Here is a 21,578-nt window from a genome sequence, read left to right as displayed (position 1 = left end):
AGTGATTGTTGGCAAGTATTTTCCCACTTACTTTAAGTGGTCATCAAATATGGGAAGAGCTTCTATCTAAACTTAGTTTCAATAATAAAGCATAAGAAACACTTGTCATTGTCAATGGAAATACAGTGAAAGCAAAAAAATAAAAATTCAGCAAACTATCTCAGAAACGACTTTAACCATCATGATATGGAGTCCAGCTAAAACTATATTTAACTGGGTTCCTGAATTCGTGTCAAATTGTGTAAAAAATCATTCATAATCAATGTCTTTCATAAGTACCACTTCTCTTGAATTTATATTTTTGATGATCATTCAAATGCCTGAGGTTAATTTATTGTCTACTTTTGTTTGATTTACATGTGAAATATATCTTCTGAGCCCTTATATATTGGGAATGTCTATTGCTCAGAAACATAAAAGACAACTTGGGGAAATGCACAATTTAGCATTTCAAATTTCTTCACTCAAAATTCTCCATTTTACTGTCATTTCATTATGACATTTAGTACTAAAGAGAAGTCTGAGGCTAGTCTTTTCTAAAAAAATCATTCTTTTGGAAGCAACTTACTAAACTTTTCACCAAAAGAGAAAGTACCAGATGTTTTTCTGATTAAAAAAAAAAATTGTAAAGCTGTATTTGTAAGGCAGATGATAATCAAATTGCTTAAAACCAGTTATAAAGAGGAAGTCTTAAAAGCAGGGAAAAAAACATTATGTGCAGGGAAACAAAGGTAAGAATGAAAACAGTTTTCTTATCAAAAACAATGCAAGACTTGTAGAATTGATTCTGCATAAATGAGAGGAAAATGTTAAATCTGTATGCTGATTTTTTTTTAAAGTTTGTATATTCCCCTCTCTTAAGACTCGTTATTGCTGCTAAGTGTTCTAATGTTTATGTCAGATACCCTACAACCGTCAAACATTCTACAAGTTCTTTTCCTCTATATGTATTATTTACCCACTTATTCTTTTTATTGGTCTCTCTTTATTCTCTCTGATCTTGGAGAGCTTCTGCAAGTGATCCTCCATCACTGATTTAATTCTTTGATGGTATCAACTCTACCCTTCACTACACACTTAACACTTCTCATTATTACTTCTATCATTATGTTACCTTTCCATCTCAACCTCTGTCTTCCTAATGACTTTCTGCCTCTATTTCATAGAGGCCAGAACTTCATAGTGCTATAAAAGATGGTAGGATTCTACTAATTTTTTCTGTTTCCTGATATGGATAATTTTAAAAGACTGTTCTTACTCTACCATTTTAGGATCTATCCCATCTTCATTTTAGAAGACTTTTGAGAGTTCCTCCATTTACATTGCCTACTCCTACTAACAAAATAAGAATTTTCCACACCTAAAATTTTTCAAAAGTCAGAGTATATACGTTTTACTTAGCCCAACTTTCTATTTACTTGGATGCCAATTAAATCTCCTTCCAAGACATAGGATCGCTTGATGTATAAGTTTTCTAATTATTAATATCAGAACTAGCAGGATTTAATTCAATGTAGGTCTGTTGGAGTTAAAATATAATTCTTACTCATCCCCATTGTCTGATATTGTGAAAATATGTTATATATGGAAATCTAAAATCTCCAGAAGGTAATGCTACCAGAATTCTTCATACCTTTATTGGGCATACTAACCTTCTAGATATCAGTCTCCTCAAAATTGTTTTGGTTTTCAGGTGTGGTTTTAGATATTAAAATATGTACAAAATCTGCATGGATAAAATATTATTGGTTAATGATTGAATATGGCAGGGCAATGCTATTCAACCTGCCACAAATAGTAAAATCTTTACAATAGAAAGAACTCTACCCAGTTTCCTGGCTAATATTAGAGTTCTAATTATTTTATGGGAATTTTACTGAAGTCACTCATATCTGCCAAATCAAAAAAATAGTTTAATTTTACAAGGAAAAGAAACAATTATAACATCAAGTAACAGAAAAAAATTAGAAAACTTTCCAACACTGTCTTAAATTTTTCTTCATGATAATATATATAATAGAACTGTTTTCAGTCAAGATGGAAAGAAGACTGTGATTTCTGATAAAGAGAAAATAAAGGAAGACCTATCGCTGTCCCACTCTAGTGCCTAGGCAGTTTCCAGGCCACAGTGCAGGGAAAGGAAGCTCAGGCAGAACCCGGTGGTCTTCCTGAGTTGAACTGAGTTAGGAGTCCAAGGAGGCCAAGGTAGCTAGAGTTCATAGGGTAGAGTGCCAGAGCGTAGAGTCCTATACACAAAGCAAGCCCCTGAAATACGCAGAGGATACCTCTTGAGCCTTCAGCAGAGTGTTAATCTTTGCATGTGTGTGAGGAAACTACACAAAGCCAAGGATAAAATGCCAAAAGGATTACAGGTAATATTCCCCAGAGCTGACACATAACCAGGAATAGTTTGTGTTCCTACTAGCCAGACTGAAAAAAATCTCAGAATTCACAGGTCATTAGGTAGAGTACTCAGAAAGGTATTGTATTAGTAATAAAGGATAATTGGCCCTAGACTACAGGCTTCTATGATCTCACCTAACAAAGCTCAACAGCGAGACTCTAATAGATAAAACAGTCTCCAAGTAACTTAACTGCATCCCAGAATAAAGTTCAAGAATATTTATAGGAATATAAAAATAATCAAGATAAAATGTATAATGTCTGTCAGCCAAGTAATAATTACCAAATATGCAAAGGAGGAAAATATGATGTGGGATGAAGAGAAAGAAATCAATCAATAGCAACAGATCAAAAATGTCACAGATGCTATAATTTGTACATAAGGACATTAATACACACCATAATTCATATATTCAAGAAAATAAAGAAAAGATTGAGCATTTTAGGCAGAGACATGAAAGAAGATCCAAATTGAATTTTCAAGATAAAACTTTAACATCTGAGATTAAAAATGCACTGAACAAAATTAATAGCAGATTAGGTTTTGAAGAATAAAGATTAGTGAATATGAAAACATAGCACTAGAGACTATCTACAACGGAAAAAAAGACTGAAAAAGAAGAAGTAATACAACATTAACAAACTGTGGGACAACTTCAAGTAGACTACTATATATGAAATTGAAGTATCCAAAGGAGAAGTGAGGGAAAAGAAAAAACTGTTTGAAGAAATAGTGGCCTAAAATTTTCCAAATTCGAGGAACACTGCAAATTATTGATCCAAAACATTCAACAAACTTCAAGCACAAGAAATATCAAGACACCAAGGCAGATGATATTCGAATTGCTTAAAACCAGTTATAAAGAGGAAGTCTTAAAAGCAGAGAAAAAAACATTATGTGCAGGGAAACAAAGGTAAGAATGAAAACAGTTTTCTTATCAAAAACAATGCAAGTGATAAAACGTATTTAAAATACTGAAAGAAAGAAAACTCACAACCTAGTGTTCTATACCCAGCCAAATTATCTTTCAAAATGAAGCAAGTCCTTCAGAATGAAGGAAAAGTGATACTAAATGGAAAAATGGGTCTACACAAGGAAATGAAGAACACAGAAAATAGTAAACATACAGACATATATAAAGGCTCATCTAAAAACAAAACTGATTTTTCAATCTTCTGCTAGTAAGACCTCTCTCCCTGAAATGTTGCAAAGGTCCAAACAGAACTTAAGGTTCTCTGCAATCCATCTTAATAGGAGTGGACAAAAAGAGATCTGTCTGGAGTCATGCATTGGGAGTCTGATAACTGTTTCTCTCATCTGAGATGACCTACTGTGGTACAGCAACCAGGTCTCTCTGAACTGCCTTAACAAGTGGCCAGCCTGAGGCTTTCTCTCCTTCTCTAGTCAAAGAGAATATACCTAAACTCAAATTTTCATGTTACTGGTGGCTTTTTCCTCCCTGGAGAAAGAACTTCAGTCTCCTACAGACCTCACATAGTATCTAAGTACTGGGGTTCAAGATTACCCAGACAATTTATATAGAAAGCTCTCTTCTAAATTCAGATTGCCTGGTGACCCAGTAGTCTATTGTATGCCCGCTGACAATTGTTGTTCTTACATTTACCCAATAGAAGAAAGAATCACAGGAGAATGGACACCCTCCATGCTAATGCAAATATATTCCATTTCTATTAGACCACCCCGGCCATGGCGTTAACTCCATGACATGAAGAAAATGCAGGTACTATATGCTTCTTTCCTTCTTATCAGCTCTTAATTTGTAGACTTTCCCCAGTAAATCCTATTCCATAAATCTTAGTCCATATTCTGTGGATTGTGGAAGACTTCCCAAGCCCTGCTGCCTGACAAGTGGTGGTGACCTGGAAGGGCTACACTTGCACCACACTTTGTCTTTTATATTCAAGATGATGACATCAATTACTACGTATTTCAGGTCACCTGGTGCACAGAGAAGAGAAACTTTTATGTTTTCTAACAGATCTCAAAGTGCCAAGGAGGCAAAGTTTGCATGACATAATGCAACAAATTTTGTTTCCTAACATTTCCATTATTACATATTATAGAAACCATCTTATAAAATGATTTCCTACACATGGCTGAGAAGCACAGGCATTCCCAGAATAAAGCACAGTCATAATATGAACAACAGAAACAGTGGGCAAGCTTGCCAAGTCATTGTTTAGATGGGCCACTCATAGGGTTCTCAATTCAATTTCATATACCTTAGAGTCAGTGGAAATTCCTTTCAGATTCTGAAATCAGGTTGATACTCAAACTTATCTTAAGATGTTATAAGGTTTTTTCTTTTTTCTATTTTTAAAGTATCTTTGTGAGAATATAGTACAGACTATATCAGCCAAACTTAAGCTATGTTATTTTAAATGAGAGGTCTCTGAAGTCACATTGCGTGTGCGCGTCTTGATTCTTTTCCCTTATGCTGAGTTCTTTCCCAGATATTTTAATGATCCCTCATGTAAATATGTTCTCAATGGTTCTGTCTCACTAGTTCTTCAGAAACATAGAGTTATACAGATCCAAGGCTATACCCTACTATACCCATAAAATAACTTTGACAACTGAAAAATGCAAATGGGCTGTCACTCCCACATTTCTGCTGCTGGGTGTAAACTACTACATCCCACTCATTCTCTAAGTGATAATGATTTGGTCCCTGCAGTCAGAAGTCACAGGACTGTCACCCAGTGGTATCTTACCATAAATAAATCCAAACATTGATATTAATTAAAGTTGCAATATTATTTTGTGGCGGGATGCTATAGGAGGAATCAGTTTCTGATACCACCTGAAGAAAACAATAAATAAATGGTTCTTTTAAAATATATATCAGATAATGTCATACTTCTGCACAAAACCATCCATTTCCCAATGCACTCAGAAACAGACTACAATGACCTATATGATCTCCTGCCTCTGTCCTTATCCCTACCTCACTCACAGTGTACCAGCTGCTGTGTTCACATTGAAATGCAGGTCACTGCTTTTATTGTCTTTGCATTACCTATTCCTTAAATTTTGAACTTTCCTGTCCAAAATATTTTGTGTCGCATTTTCTCTGTTCCATCAGGTCTCCATTGGTATATCACCCTATCAGTTCAGCCTTCCCTAACCCCCAATATTAAGTATCATCCTCTGACCTTGTTTACTCCCGTTTTTGTTTTTTGTATAGCATTCATCCAGAATTTAATATGTGATGCATGCACATGCTTGTTTATACTTATTCTCTCCCTTCCATGATGTAAGCTTACGAGAACAGGAATTTGTTCCCTTTTGTTCACTGCTACGTTTTAAACACTAAAAATGAAACTAACACAAAATAAGCACTCAATAGCTATTTTCAAGTGAAAGAATGCAATGCAAATGTCATGCTGTCACCTTTAAGAGAACTGCTTTCCAGGTTCTATCAGCACAAGGTGAACAATAAAGTGAAACTACATGTCGATGAAATTCTGGGCCACAGTTTGGAGAGACAGTGCTAGCTTTTAAAAGTTCTGGTATCTTCTGTTCAGTGTGGAAAAAACAGGAAATAAGAGAAAAATATTTTCAAGTAAGTAATTGCACACCAGATGTTAGGGTACATTGATTTGTTCCAGTAAGGGGATCACATTTGAAACAGCAGTTTCAATTCAGGTAACCACCTGTCATTTTCCTGAAGTCATCTATCTTCAGCACTAGCCATATTGGAGAGAGAAATGAGAATGGGGTAAGAATCAATTCCCCCGAATCTTTCAAATATTGTATTGTGGCACTAATCTCTAATGACTCCCTAGTGATTCAGGTTTGTTTGGGTCAAAAATCTATTTTCTCCCCTTCAGAACTTTATTGTATGCATTCAGTATTTTCCTAACTTCATGTTATTTTTAAAAATGTTTTTAAATGATACATAAAAATTGTATACATTTATGATACACATATTTTGAAACATGTATATATTGAATAATGGATAAATACAGCTAATTAAAATATGCATTATTTCATACACTTATCATTTTTGTGGTGTGAACACCTAAGATCTACTCTCCTAGCAATTTTCAAGTATTCAATTCATTGTTATTAACCACAGTTGCCATGTTGTACAATATACATCTTAACCTTATTTCTCCTCTCTAACTAAATGTTTTATCCTTTGCTAACATCGTCCCAAGTTCCCCCTACCTGGTTTGAGTTCTGTTTATCAGCTAACTCTCCATAAACCCATACTATGACTGGTAATCTGCAGTAGCATTGTAAATTAGTGTCTATTCACAGGCAGTGCCAAAAAATCATATAAATGACACAATTGTGATGGCAAGTAGAAATAGAATAATTTGAAGAATCCTAGAATGAAGGTTCACAGCATATGCTTGTTTTTTCTCAAAGGTACTTTGAACTCTCTTCATTCATAGATGCTGAGTCATTGGATCAATCCATTTGATAATTAGGAAAAAGGCTCTAGATTCTCTAATAGCGTAATTTATTGGGCCTCAAGTAGAATCTTAGTGAACTGACCAGCTATTTCATCCCTCTCTACCTAATACAAAATGCAAGTAAGTCTGGCCTCTGCCTCTCCAGGATTCAACCATCCCCACTGCAACCAAGGAACCAGTTATACCTGTAGCATTTAATAGTATGCTGATCTATAGAGAACAATCTCCAAAGCCCCTTTCCAATGGCAAATGCAATGGCATTTTTCTCCCTCCCCCCAAAAATCTATTTTTCATAATTTTGGCAAATAAAGTCTATCCTGCCCCAGCTGGGTCATATTAGATAAAATCACCCCAATTTCTTAAGCCTTCTGAAGTTCTTTAGCTGCCTCTTCTCTATTATTACCAAGGAATTTCTGATATCTCTTTTATTAAATATGGGCCACTGTTAAATATAGGTTCCAATCAGCTAACTAAGTAAACAATTAAAAGTATTTTCAGAGTGAAAATGAAGCAGGTTACCTTAGTAAGGAATCTCCCACAGGTTAAAGACTTATGACATCTTTAGGCAAAGAAAGAACAACTTTTCCAGATAGGGGAAGTGGGTCTGCATTGGTTGCCATGAGAAGTTCAGTGGAGTTGGCAGTTTCAGCTTCACCAGGGGCTTCGCATCTTCCTAGATATTGCCAGACCAATTCTGAGTTTCCATTTTCATATAAGAGCCATTATGATCCAAAATTTTGACTGCATTCTAATTTAGTAACTAATCAGATCAAACTATTCATTTGGTTCTTGACTGACTCGGCCCTATGGCTTCAAACAGTTATTGAATCTTTGGCAAAGTCATAAAACATCTATGCCTTGCTGAAAATCTAGAAACTTACCCTTGGTTATTCTCCTCTGATCTGCCCAATACTATTAGAAAAAGCCATCCCGCTACATGACCTTAAATTCCACATACCTCTACTATTTTTCTAAGGTAGCAAACATTGGATTTACTAAAATTTTGCCTTCAGACGGTACTTTATTATAAATTGACCACAGATTAAAATTTTAAATAAGTGTTTTATTATTGAATACAATAAATTTCAGGATTTTTTTCCAGAATCCTAAAGAGATTTCCACTGTCTTCAGTCTGATCCCATCCATTTCTATTCCTAGTAACAATTTCTGCATTCTTCATTGCAACCAACAGAAACCTAATCTAGTTTACTTAAACAGAAGAGGGATTTTCTGGAAGGACATTTTATTAGTTATGTATTTCTATGTAACAGATTATCCAATGCTTAACAATGGAAAACGACAAGGAGTGATAGTATGTCACAGTTTCTGTGGTTAATGACATCAGTTTCTGTGGGTAATGGCTCAGCTGGGTGTTTCTGGCAAAAGGTCTCTCACAAGACTCCAAGCAGGTCTAGCCAGCCTACTGGCTCAACTGAAGGAGGATCTGTTTCCAAGCTCACTCACATGAGTTAACAAACCTCAGGTCCATGCTGCTTGTTGTCCAGACATGGACTAGCAACCAGGTAGTTCCTTGCCATGCAGGTCTCTTTGTAAGGTCGTTTACAAATTGTCATTTGGCTTTCCCCAGAGTAGGCAAGGGAATGCGTATACCGATGACAGAAGTCACAGTCTCTTTGTAGCCTAATCTCAAGAGTAACATCCCATCACTTTTGCCATATTCTATTAGTTAGAAGTGAGCCATTATGTCCAGCCCACACTCAAAGACAGAAGATTACTCGAGGGCACAAGAATCAGTGGGGAGGGATCACTGGGGGCTATGTTAGAGCCTGCCTGCCACAGATCGCCAGTACCTTACATAATTGACAAGGGGACTAGAGAAGCCTCTCAGAAAGCCCCGGGATCCAAGAGAGGCTAAAAGCTAATAACACAGCCAGGTCGTGTCCCAGAGATGATGTGGCTGCAATGCTATCACAGGACACTTCCTGTTCTCACTAGCACTACTGCACTCCTGGACTTTACTCCATAGTTCCCACTAACTTGAAAATCTTTTAATTAATTACAAGATTCAATGTCCTGGGCTTGAACATTCATTTGCTTGAGGCTCACTTACCTGAGCCCTAGCTGCTAGGGCATTGAGACAGGAATATCTGCCTCCTTTGTCTCTTTGTGGGAAGTGGAGCCTCCCTGAGATTCCCCCCTAAACAGGAAGGTTCCAGATTCTAGATGACTAGAAATAAACAATCAGACAGAGACTTAGCTAAACTTGTAGATAGATAAAATATCCCTGATACATGTTAAATATATACAAAGTTTCCTAAATTGTTGCCTTTTGCACATAAAAACAAGGTTACTATTTTGATTAAAGTTTCAAAATGTTTATGTTTTCATAACACATCTCTCTATCTTCAATGAAACTCATTTCATTCTTCTGTTTCTAAAAAATTTAAAATATACACCAGATTGTTTAATCTGGCTCCATAATATATTCAAACAATGTCAGACATGTGGCCAAAGTGTCTGCCTGCAAGCAAGGTGTGATTCTAATGCCATAAATTAGAGTAGGAATTTGTACACCCCCCCACCTCAATATCTGTGTTTAACACATTACCTAGAGTCTGACTGATTTATGAATTATTATCACTCATGTTATTTAAAGCTGAGATTGCTATAAATAGATCTGTTGCTTTAGGAGAGATGATATTTGTTCATCCACACCCAAGTGAAAGTGAGTTCTCACCTCATTTTCTTTGATTAGAAAAAAATTAAAGAGGCCATAAGAACTCTAAGAAATTAAAGAAAGTGAGAAAGAGAAAGCATAATGGATAACATAAGATGCTAAGCTCACTTCATAATTTTTCATGTACAATTGTAAACCAGACCACACTCAGGGAATAAAAAGAGACAATGAATTTATAAAATCTACTTTCATTTTTATCATTGAAAACAGGTATCCCAGCTATTAATTACCTTAACTGACAAAACATATATCTGTCTATAAACCAGGCTGGGCTAAATAAGTGACTTTGAAATCACTTATTCAACAATATTCAACAAATATTTGCTGGATGTATATTATGTAGTAGTAACTGTCCATCCACTGGAGATAAAGTAGTTAACAAGCCTAGTTCTTTTTTTTTTTTCTTTTTTTTTAGATGGAGTTTTGCTCTTGCTGCCCAGGTGGAGTGCAGTGGCATGATCTCGGTTCATTGCAACCTCCGCCTCCCAGGTTCAAGCAATTCTCCTGCCTCAGCCTCCCAAGTAGCTGGGATTACAGGCACCTGCCACCACACCCAGCTAAGTTTTTGTATTTTTTGTAGAGACAGGGTTTCACCGTGTTGATCAGGCTGGTCTCAAACTCCTGACCTCAGGTGATCCACCCATCTTGGCCTCCCAAAGTGCTGGGATTACAGGCATGAGCCACCGTGCCCGGCCAAAACAAGTCTAGTTCTTGATCTTATGAAACTTACCTGTAAAAATAGAAAAAAGGAAGGAAGGAAGGAAGGAAGGAAGGAAGGAAGGAAGGAAGGAAGGAAGGAAGGAAGGAAGGAAGGAAGGAAGGAAGGGAGGGAGGGAGGGAGGGAGGGAAAGGAAAGGAAGGAAGGGAAGTAAAGGAAGAGCTAAAGGAAATAATAAGGTGCTGTGATGGAGAATAACAAATAGGAGAGGTAGCTAATTTACTTGTTCAAAAAAATTCCCAACAAAGAGATGACATTTAAGTTCATACTGAAATATGAGGTTTCTTTCATTGTTGTATTTTTATTGATACTGATTAAAGGAACTGTGTCTTAGTCAGTTTGAGCTGCTATAACAGTATGTCACGACCAAGGTGGCTTAAACAATAGAAATTTATTTCTTACAGTTCTGGAGGCTAGAAGTTCAGAATCAACGTGCTGGCCCATCCAGTTTCTGGGGAGGGACCACCTCCTGGTCTGCAGATGGCCATCTTCTTGTATTCTCCTTTGGTAGAGAACAGAGAGAGGAAGCATTTTCTTATAAGGACACTAAGCCCATTCATGAGGGCTCTACTCTCATGATCTAATTACCTCCCAAAAGCCCACCTGTTAGTACCACCACATTAGGCATTAGAATTTCAACATATGAATTTGAGGAGGGATACAAGCATTCAGTCTATAGCAAACTGAAATCACTCTGGGGGTCACAGCAAGGTACAAAATTGAGAAGCAAGCTAAAAAGAACACAGAAGTGTTTAATATTAAAAGGCATCACACTTTACCTAAGTTCCTGTTTCCTAGCACTAATTTCAAGGTGAAATGCTCATTACCTATGTTAAATCTAACATACATGAATCATGCCAAAGTTTAAGTCCTTCACATGTGATTCTTCTAGGTAACTATAGAGCAATATTATCATCATTAATAATTTGTATTTTGCTTTCCTTCAATGACTGCAAAATCTGTAATTACAAGAGAATTATTTAGATCCATGCCTATTTAGTTTAATAATTGCAATTAAAAAACTAATGAAAAGATGTTATTTCTGGACAGATTTTTTTCTATTTATTGTTATTATTGCTTTTTAGAGACAGGGTCTTACTCTGTCACAGAGGCTGGAGTACAGTGGCACCATCATGGCTCACTGCAGCCTCAAATTCCTGGGCTCAAGTGATCCTTCCACCTCAGCCTCCCAAGTAGCTAGAATGAGAGGCATGTGCCACCACACTCAGCTAATCTTTTTTTTCATAGTGATAGGGGTCTCACTATGTTGTCCAGGCTGGTTTCAAACCCCTGGCTTTCAGCAATCCTCCCACCTCTGCCTCCCAAAGCACTGGGATCACAGACATGAGCCACTGTGCCCAGCCTGGACAGATAATTTTAAAGATATTACTTGCTTCTTTCTTATCTTTCTAAAAACAGAAGAGGCAAATTTTATAAAATTTTATTGTAACTATCACATACTTCAAAAATGAATTTTGAAATATGTCAAAAAAAAGTAAAGATTGTGTTTAACCTTTGTCTACAAACTTTCATGTGGAGTTGAAGTTAAGAATATGTGTCCTCCACATTACAGTGCACATAGCATTCCTCCACATTACAGTGCACATAGCATTCCAGAAACGACTTAGGAGAATCAAATGGATTCCATTTGTATTAAACATCCTTTGATTCCTTTTAATCAGCTTTGCACAAAAGAACCAATTTTGGCATGTGAAGAAAGCAAAGGAGTGCATTTTCTGAATGTTAATGCATATAATAGAGGGAAAGTCACATTTGTTATAACCCTGCCATAAAGTGGAACTGTAATCTCACCATGCATCTGTTCCATATGCCATCAATTAGTTTGATGAAAACAGGCTAACAGTGCAGGAGTGATTAGCAGCAAAGATTAAATTCACTTCATTTTTAATTACAAATCTTTGTCCTTAAAGTTCTATTGGCTTGAAAGAACCCCTACTGTTCTGTTTCTCCTCCACAGTTGATGTGCTTTTTATTCTTCATTTGGAAATTATTAATGTATTTTATTTGGTACTTATTTATAATTATAGGCTTTACCCACAAATGTTACTGATATGCCCATATGCCAGAATAAGCAAAAGTAAGGCTGTTTAAATCTTCAATTCAAGTTCAAATGATCTTCAGTAGCAAATGTGGCATCTGTTATATGTAGAGAGCTCTGAGGTTGACATATTTGTCACTCAACTTACTGGTTTTATCCATTGACTGATTCATTTATCTATTCATTCAGCAAATATTAATTTCATGTCTATTATGTTACAGGAACTGATATAGGTGCTTAGTATATAAAACTGAACAAAATAGACAAAAATTCTTTACCTCACCAAACCTATATTACAGTGGCTGGAAATAAACCAATTGTTAGGGGCTGAATCGTGTCACCCAAAATTTATATGTTGAAGTCCCGGTCCCCAGTATGTCAGAATGTAACAGCATTCAGAGATAAGGTATTTAAAGAGGTATTTAAGTTAAAATGAGGTCTGTAGGGTAGGCCCTAGTCCAATATGACTTGGGTCCTTATAAGAACAGGAAATTTGGACACAGACACACACACTGAGACTGAGAAAAGACCGTGGAGGATGAAGGGAGAAGGCAGCCATATTCGAGTCAAAGAGTGAAAGCCTCAGAATCAAATCAACCCTGCCTACACTTTGATCACAGCCTTCTAGCTCCCAGATCTGTGAGAAAATAAATTTCTGTTGTTAAAGACATCCAGTCTGGGGGTATTTTGTTATGGCAGCCCTAGCAATCTAATATGCCAATTAACGCAACAAAAATAACTAAAAATTAAAAAATAAATTATGTCATATCTTGAAAATTAAGAATGCTATGAAATATGTATTGAAATAGAACGAAGAAGTAAAGGGACACTGATTTACTTCTATCTCTGAGAAAAATATTGTAAAATATGGATACCTGCCATTTCTATAAAAATAAGATGATAGCCAGAGGGGCTTTGGAAGAAAAAGAAATACTTTCATAAAGACTCTACCACATCAATTATTTTCCTCTATCATTCTATTTTTCTTAAGAATCATAGAGCAAAATATGACAATGTATGCATATGTTTTATACCACTAACATTGTTTAATGTGTTTAATATATAAGGTTAAGCTAGCCAAGTGACCAGTAGTGACACAGACTGTCTGATATTTTAGCATTTTGTTTGATCAATTTTTAGAAGAAACATAAATGTCTGCTTTTAAATCTTTGGTTTTTTAAAATTTATTGCTAGGTGTTTTGAATCTAAAACTCAGTACTTCTGAACCTGATTAGCAGAATCAAGAACAACACAGCTACTTAAAAACTGAGAATCATTTTTTTCTGTAACTATTGAAACACAAATTATTTTGTTCTTTTGGTTCTGGAAGGTATCACTTTGGTGTGCAGGCTGGGTCAAGCAGGTATAAGTCCCAAGATATAGTCACAGTTCTTGTGATTGTTCGACATTAATTAAGTAATGTAAATGCAAATAGTTCTGGCTTGTAAAGTATTCTATTTAATAATATAAAATTCTCTGGGTTGATGAGTGATGGGAGTGCAGAAGGCATATTTCTGATAAAAGAATGCAACTCCACCATCCTCTATGGATTAGCCAAATAAACTCCCATGACATTACAGTTCTGCATGGACTTTTCTAGGAGGATGATACTCAATAAAATAGGACTTCTAAAGATTGGCAAAATGCTTCATGATATCATCAAAGAATGAGGTAAGGAGTGATTCAGCGGATTTGGCCACTACTCTTTACCCTCTTTCCCACCATGTCAGGTACACCCTGCCAGTTCCAGAAAAGTGCCATCCATAGACTTCCCATCTTCAGAACTTCCTCTTTTCAGTCAGGCAGGAAAGCAAAGAAGCAAAATGCTCCCACTTGAGAACATCCTTAGATTTGCTCACGAATCAGGCAGAAATTTCATTATGCTCAATTTTTATGTTTTCATATGTATATGATCCTAAATAAACCAGTTTAGAATTTTTATTTCATCTGAATTTCTAGGTCAAAGTTCAGTACTTGTGCCTTGCCCTACCTTTTCTCCACCACTGTTATGCCCACGGGTCTATCTATACCAGGATATAACATTCAAAATCAAAGAAAGAACAGGATACCAGTAGTGTATAGGCAAATGAGTGAGACCACGTCTTTATTATCATGGTTAGAAGGATTTCCAAAATATATTCTAAACATTTAGGTTTTGAATCTCCTCGTTAGCAACTAAGTTAATTAAAAAAGAAATGGGTAGCATTTTTTTTGTCCTTGCAGCAAAAAATTTTTAAAAAAGAAAAAGAAATGAGGAGTTTTAGTTGGAAATGCAGGAAATAAAAAACACTCATGTCAGATCTCTGGCCAATAATTTCAACATAGTAAACAAATACATTGTAAAAACAGTGTAAGACAACCAAAGTTATTCTCATAGGGGGACTGTCTCTTGCCTTCTCTTTTACCATAACTAATCACTAGTTTTGCATGCTTTGAAAATCAGATATTCTGTGCCATTTCATCTCCTTTCCAAGACGTGTTTATATTCCATAGTAATTCTTTCCAGGAAAGCCATATGTATACTCTTTTATTGATCCTCACATTTTCTGTATGAGAAAGAGAGGTGGAATGTAAAAATATTTACATTTTGTAGATCAAAAATATCAAGATCATATACAGGGTAAAGGGTAAATACTGCTATAAAACCTGCCTATGACTTTCCTACCAATGTAATTGGTTAAGGGGAGAAAACAAGTTAAAGCATTTGTGCCAAAGATAATCCAGGCGACAAACTCAGAACAGTATGAGGCACCGTACCTGCCCCAGCCATGTTCCTCTTTACCAACAAGAGTGGACCCAGATGCACAGCCAACAACTCCACACATTTGACACTCAGTTGCCCTTCATTCCTGATTGGGTTCGCGACATCCTTTTTGTTACCCAAGCTCAGCACTGGTCCCTGGCCCACGCTTTTCCCACCCCTGCCTGCTACCATCTCTGCAGGGTGGCCTCATCCTGTATGACTACCAGCTGGAACTGGCTCCCGTAAATAACATCCCTCTCAATCTGGCTCATACCACAACCAACTGGCCACCCAGTTGTTCACAGCAGCTAAGCCCCCTCACCGCCTCCCCTTGAGAGCAGCTCCAGCTGGGGAATCTCTTTGTAGTGAGCCAGTCCCCGCCCCCTTCTCCCCAACTGGTGTCAGCCAGTTGCTACAGCTAAGCAATCAGACCCACCTGTATCCTGACATAGGCCAAACCCAAGGACGCTAGTGAAGTAGGTGGGTTATCTCTCCTTTAAGTGTTCTTAGACACTCCAGTGCTGGCCATGACCCATTCTTGCTCTCATAACTATGAGATCATTCCTATGAAATCTTTCATTAGGCATTTAGGCAACAGCCGTTACCAGCTTAACATGTGCCTGCCTTTCTCCTTCCCAAACCTTGCCCTTTCACGCTTATCTCTTAAGAGGAGTGGAGAAAGCATTAAAGTTGGAATCAAGAGATTGGGTTCCAAAGGAACTCGAGCAACTAACCTCTAAGAGTCTCTGTTTATTGTGAAGACTAAACAAGGTAATGCTCATTGGAGTTTAGAACAATACACAACATCTAGGAGTTTCTCTGTATGAGTTAACTGAATGTTGAATTGAGTTTAGAAAAGCATTCCCATGACAAAAGAATAAAGGAATAAGAGTGAAATAATGGGCATGGAGGATTTCTTGGAAAAGTCAACCAATCTAACTACTCAAAAGTAACTAGAAACTTGTGGCTGGGGGAATGGAAAATTAGACTCCCTAATGCCTATTTTTCTCCTTAAAACCTTCCTATTGATGAATTTCGAGATGCCCAAATCTCAAAGAGGAAATGTAGCAGACCAAAAAAATAGCCCCTCAAAGATATTCACATCAAATGCCTGGAGCCTGTGAATGTTATCTTATTTGAAAACTTGTCTCATTTGCAGATGTAATTAAATCAAGAATCTCAAGATGAAATCATTCTGGATTATCCAAGTGTGTCCTAAATCCAAAGAAAAATATTCTTATATGAGAAAGACAAGAAAATATGAGACAGAAGAGGAGGCAATGTGGCCATGGAGGCAGATACTGGAGTGATGCAGCCACAGGCCAAGGAAAGCCTGTAGCTACTGGAAGCTGAAAGATTCAAGGGAGGAAATCTTTCCCGGACCCTTTGAAGAAAGTACGACCCAGTTGACGCCATGATTTTAGATTCTAGCCTGCAAAAATGTGAGTGAATAAGTGTCTGCTGTTTAACACCATCAAGTTTGTGATAATTTGTTACAGCAGTCCCAGGAAAATAATACAGTGATCTTGAGAGAAGCAAGCTCTCTGGTATCACTTCTTATAATAGCACTAATTTCCTGGGGCATTGGTGGGGGGGGGGCTTCACCCTCATGACCTCCCCTAAACCTAATTGCCTCCCAAAGGCCTCACCTCTAAGTAACATCATCTTAGGAGTTACCTTTTCAACATATGAATTTAGGGTGGAGAGGACACAAATATTCAGATAATAACACTCTTGCAGTGATGTTTTAGGAACACAAATTCCTTTGGGGGGAATGACTTGGTTCTCTTTCCTCCAATATCAGACATTTTCCTATACTTTTCCACTCATGAAGGGTTTTTTAATGTTCTCCACTATGAGGTGGTAGGAAAAACACAGACTTACCATATAACATCTAAACATTTTTAATTATCACTGTGGTTATTAATACTGTCACTCTGAAATCTACATATTTACTCACTCAGCTAAGCTATATAAAATATATATTAAGAAACTTTTAGTTGATATCACTGAGGATCAAAGTGAAGAAATATATAGATGATTTATTAACATACAATCCAAAATCTGAAGTCCTTTGAGCTAAGGTGAACTGGTCTACTTCACTCCAGTGGGGAAAGAAGAACAAGCCCCATGTTACCTTTTCTCAGTCTGGAAGGAAACTGTCTGCTGGATAAGGTAGACTAGAGTTGGAATCAGAAAATACATAATCAGGAGTATGGGGGCAGTAAAGCTCAAATTATGACGCATATGTCTGGGTTACTGAAACCAGGATGAGAGCTCTCTTGATTGTCACTTAGCCTCAAGAATTACACATGCTTATTTTCCCTTTACTACCCTGGCTGCTGCTTCTTGGTCTCATTTACCGGAACTTCTTCCTGTGGCTGACTTCTACATTTCAGAGTATCTGTGGGTTCAGAACTCTTCCCTAAGTAGTCAGACCTAACCAATGTCATCCAAGGCCATGGTATTAACAGCCTCTTTTATGCTGACAACTTCCAAATATATATCTCTAGCCAATCACTTAATATTCAACTAGGGGTCTATAGTGGAGAAGTCAGTATTTCAAAACGGACAGATCCAAACAGTTCTCTATAATTCTCCATCCTAATGCAAAGAGAAAGAGAAAGCAAGCTCTCTGGTGTCTCATCATATATATATAGAGAGAAGGGGGTCTCGCTATCTTGCCCAGGCTGGTCTTGAACTCTTGGATTCAAGCAATCCTCCCGCCTCAGCCTCCCAAAATGCTGGGATTACAAGTATGAGCCACCATGCCCAGCCATCTTATCTTATAAAGACATGATTCTTTCAGATCAGGGCCTTACCCTTATGACTTTAACATTAATTATTTCCTTAGAGGCTCCATATCCAAATATAGCTAGGGGTTAGGACCTCAACATATATATTTTGTAGGCACCCAAACATTCAGTCTATAACAAATGCAGTAAAACGAGGCAACTGAAACTGAAGAGGAAACCAGAGTTTTCTATGCTAAGAACTGAAGGGTTTAAAGAATAAAAGGTGTAAATTTATTTTGAGAGATTAAATTGTTTTCATCTCTCAAAATTAGAAAGGCCAAAAGAAAAAGGAGGAATTCAGCCTTACCACATATTACTTGGTGTAAATGATGGATAGCAATTAAATATAGTGGTTCAAATAGACTATGCTTAATATATGAAGGTACTACTGCAATTTGAAATGACTTCAAAACAAATAATTTGACATGTGCTTGCAGCTTTCAGTCATTTTATAGGTATCTTTTTACCTCTTCAATTTCCTTGACTTAGACTACAATTTTTCATATTAATTTAATTAAACTGATGTAGATTGATGCCCTAGATGGCCAGCAACCCACAGTTTTCTCTTAAATTCTCTGTGAAACTTCAAATGAGTAATTGTCTGAGCCAACTAAACAATTTCAAAACTGGTTCTTCAGGGAAAATAGAAAATTTGGGCAAAACCAAAAAGTACCTTTGAAGTCCATTTGCTTCATATCGTGTAATTGTTTGTAATTATTCACTATCATCCTTCCCTGTAAAAGGATCATTCAATGCCATCTATTTCCATATGACCTGCCAGTCCTCCCAGTAGAGAGAGAGAAGTGTCCCTGGACTCATGGAGTTTGGGCTTAGCCATGTGACATGTTTTGGTCAATAGAATGTGGGTAAATGTGACATACACCGTATCCAAGCAGAAGCTTTTAGAGTGTTATGAGCTTCTCCTTGCTCTATTGCTTTTCCTCTGATCAAGAATGGGTAAGTCCCCATAGGGGCTGATTCCTCAGTGTGATATGGCAGGAGACATATGGAGGACAGGCTACAGCTGCCCCATACATGTAATGTGCGTAAGAGATGAACTCTTGTTTGTAAGTCAGAGATTGTTCGTTACTAGAGAAAAATTAGTTAATACATCACTAAAATTATTTTTTAAAAAACAAAGATATTTAAAAGATTTAGGAGGAAATTTTAAAGTTTTTTTAAAATTTGTGGGTATATAGTAGTTATATATAATTATGAGGTACATGAGATATTTTGATACAAGCATACAATGTATAATAATCACATCAGGGTAAATGGAGGTACTCATCATCTTAAGCATTTATCCTTTCTTTGTATTACAAACAACCCAATTATACTCTTAATTATTTTAAAATCTACAAATAAATTATTTTTAATATTATCTCTCTATTGTGCTATCAAATATTAGATCTTATTCATTCTATCTATGTTTTCAAATCCATTAACCATCCTCACTTCCTCCCCACTATCCTTAAAAGACAGATTTAAAATTTTTGTAATATTAACTTTGCATTCTCTATATAGGTCTTTCCATAGCACACAATACTAATTTCAAGTAACATCCAAGAATATCTGCTTTTATTCTTGTTTTGAACATTAGCTAGAAATAGCTTAAAATAATAGTGATAATAACTAGCATTTTTGATATCTTACTATGTAGCAAGCAGGGTTAAGAACTTGAGCACAGATTATATCATTCTCACAACAACTCTACAAAGAATCATTTTTATCTTTATTGTTTACATAAGATTACTAACATATGAAATAGCTCAGTAGCTTTTCTAAGTCATGAACTTAACAAGTGGTGTAATTAGGACTGGACAGGCCGATAATAATCAAGTCATGGAGGGTATTAGAAGGTTGCAATAATAGATCAACCAAGCAAGGTGTGTGACCTATTCATTGACTCTTCCAGGAAATCTGAGAGTATCTGGCACAACTGCAATTCCTCGCTTTATAAATTTCAGTTTTTATTTTAGATACAAGGAGCAGAAGTGCAGGTCTGTAGGCTGGTGAAAAATAATTGGGGCTTTTCCCATTACTTTCAATGGCAGTTTGTCAATCCACACCTCCCCCACCCTCCCGTATTAGGCCATTCTCCTGTTACTATAAAGAAACACCTGAAACTGGGTAATTTATAAAGAAAATAGGTTTAATTGGCTCACAGTTCTACAGGCTGTGCAGGAAACTTAGTGCCAGCATTTGCTCAGCTTGTGGGGAGACCTCAGGAAGCTTTTACTCATGGCAGAAGACGAAGCAGGAGTAAGCATGTCACATGGCAAACACAGGAGCAAGAGAGAGTGGGGGTGAAGGTGCCACACACTTCTAAATGACCAGATTTTGTGAGCACTCACTCACTGTTGCAAAGACAGCACCAAGCTATGAGGGATTCACCCCCATGACCCAAACGCCTCCCACTAGGCCCCACCTCCAGCACTGGGGATTACAATTCAATATGAGATTTGAGCAGAGACAAATATCCATACTATATAATTCCACCCTTGACCTCTCCCAAAAATCATATCCTTCTCACACTGCAAAATATAATCATACCTTCCCAATAGTCCCCCAAAGTCTTAACTCATTCAACTATTAACCCAAAAGTTCAAAGTCCAAAGTCTCAAGTCTCATCTGAGACAAGGCAAGTACTTTCCACCCGTAAGCCTGTAAAATAAAAAACAAGCTAGTTACTTCCAAGATACAATGTGGGTACAGGCACTGCATAAACACTGCTGCTCCAAAAGGGAGAAATCAGCCAACAGAAAGGGGCCTATATGCAAGCTTGAAACCCAGCAGGGCAGCCATTAAATCACAAAGCTCCAAAGTAATCTCCTTTGACTCCATGTCCCACATCCAGGGCACAGTGGTGCAAGGGGCAGGCTCCCAAGGCCTTGAGCAGCAATACCCCTCTGGCTTTGCAGTGTTCAGGCTCCACGGCTTCTCCCACAGATTGTTGAGTGCCTGTGAATTTTCTAGGTGCAGGGTGCAAGCTGTGAGTAGATCTATTATTCTGGGGTCTGGAAGGTGGCAGCCCCCTTCCCACAGCTCTACTAGGGAGTGGCCCAGTGGGCACACTGTGTGGGGCCTCCAACCCCACATTTCCCCTCTGCGTTGTCCTAGTAAAAATTCTCTGTGAGGGCTCTGCCTCTGCAACAAGCTTCTGCCTGAAAACCTAGGCTTATCATACGTCCTCTGAAATCTATGAGGAGACTGCCAAGCCTCAAGCCTCACTCACTCTTGCAATCTGCATGCTTACAGGCTTAACACCACATGGAAGCCACCAAGGCTTATGGCTCATACCCTCTGAAGCGGCAGCCTGAGATGTCTCTGGGGTTCTTTGAGCCAAGGCTGAAGCTAGGGTGGCTGGAAGGCAAAGGGGAAGCAAGCACATCTTCACATGGTGAAAGGAGAAAGAGCAAAGGAGGAAGTGCTACACACTTTTAAACAACTAGTGCGAAAACTCCCTCACTATCACAAGACTAGCAAGGAGAAGATCCACCCCCATGATCCAATTACCTCCCACCAGGCCCCACCTCCAACACAGAAGATCATAATTCAACATGAGATTTGAGTAGGGACACAGAGCCAAACCATATCACTCCACCCCTGCCCCCTTCCAAATCTCATGGCCTTCTCACATTTCAAAACACAATCATGCCTTTCCAACAATCCCCCAAAGTCTTAACTCATTTCAGCATTAACTCAAAAGTCCAATT

The 21,578-nt window shown here is 37.4% G+C and overlaps 1 protein-coding gene across 2 annotated transcripts in view; it reads right to left on the bottom strand.

Annotated features, from left to right (window-relative positions):
- Window positions 1–21,578, bottom strand: part of CHODL (chondrolectin) — a 461,377-nt gene that overhangs the window by 237,715 nt on the left and 202,084 nt on the right. For both annotated transcript variants that reach the window (XM_054468643.2, XM_054468642.2), the window contains exon 3: window positions 10,668–10,767. The gene's annotated coding sequence lies outside the window, so the exon portion shown is untranslated. The remainder of the gene's footprint in view (window positions 1–10,667; window positions 10,768–21,578) is intronic.

Source organism: Pongo pygmaeus, chromosome 22, assembly GCF_028885625.2.
Source record: "Pongo pygmaeus isolate AG05252 chromosome 22, NHGRI_mPonPyg2-v2.0_pri, whole genome shotgun sequence".
In the NCBI taxonomy this organism is placed as follows: Eukaryota; Metazoa; Chordata; class Mammalia; order Primates; family Hominidae; genus Pongo; species Pongo pygmaeus.
Note: the sequence above shows the minus strand (reverse complement) of the source record. Positions and strands in the feature narration are given on the sequence as shown.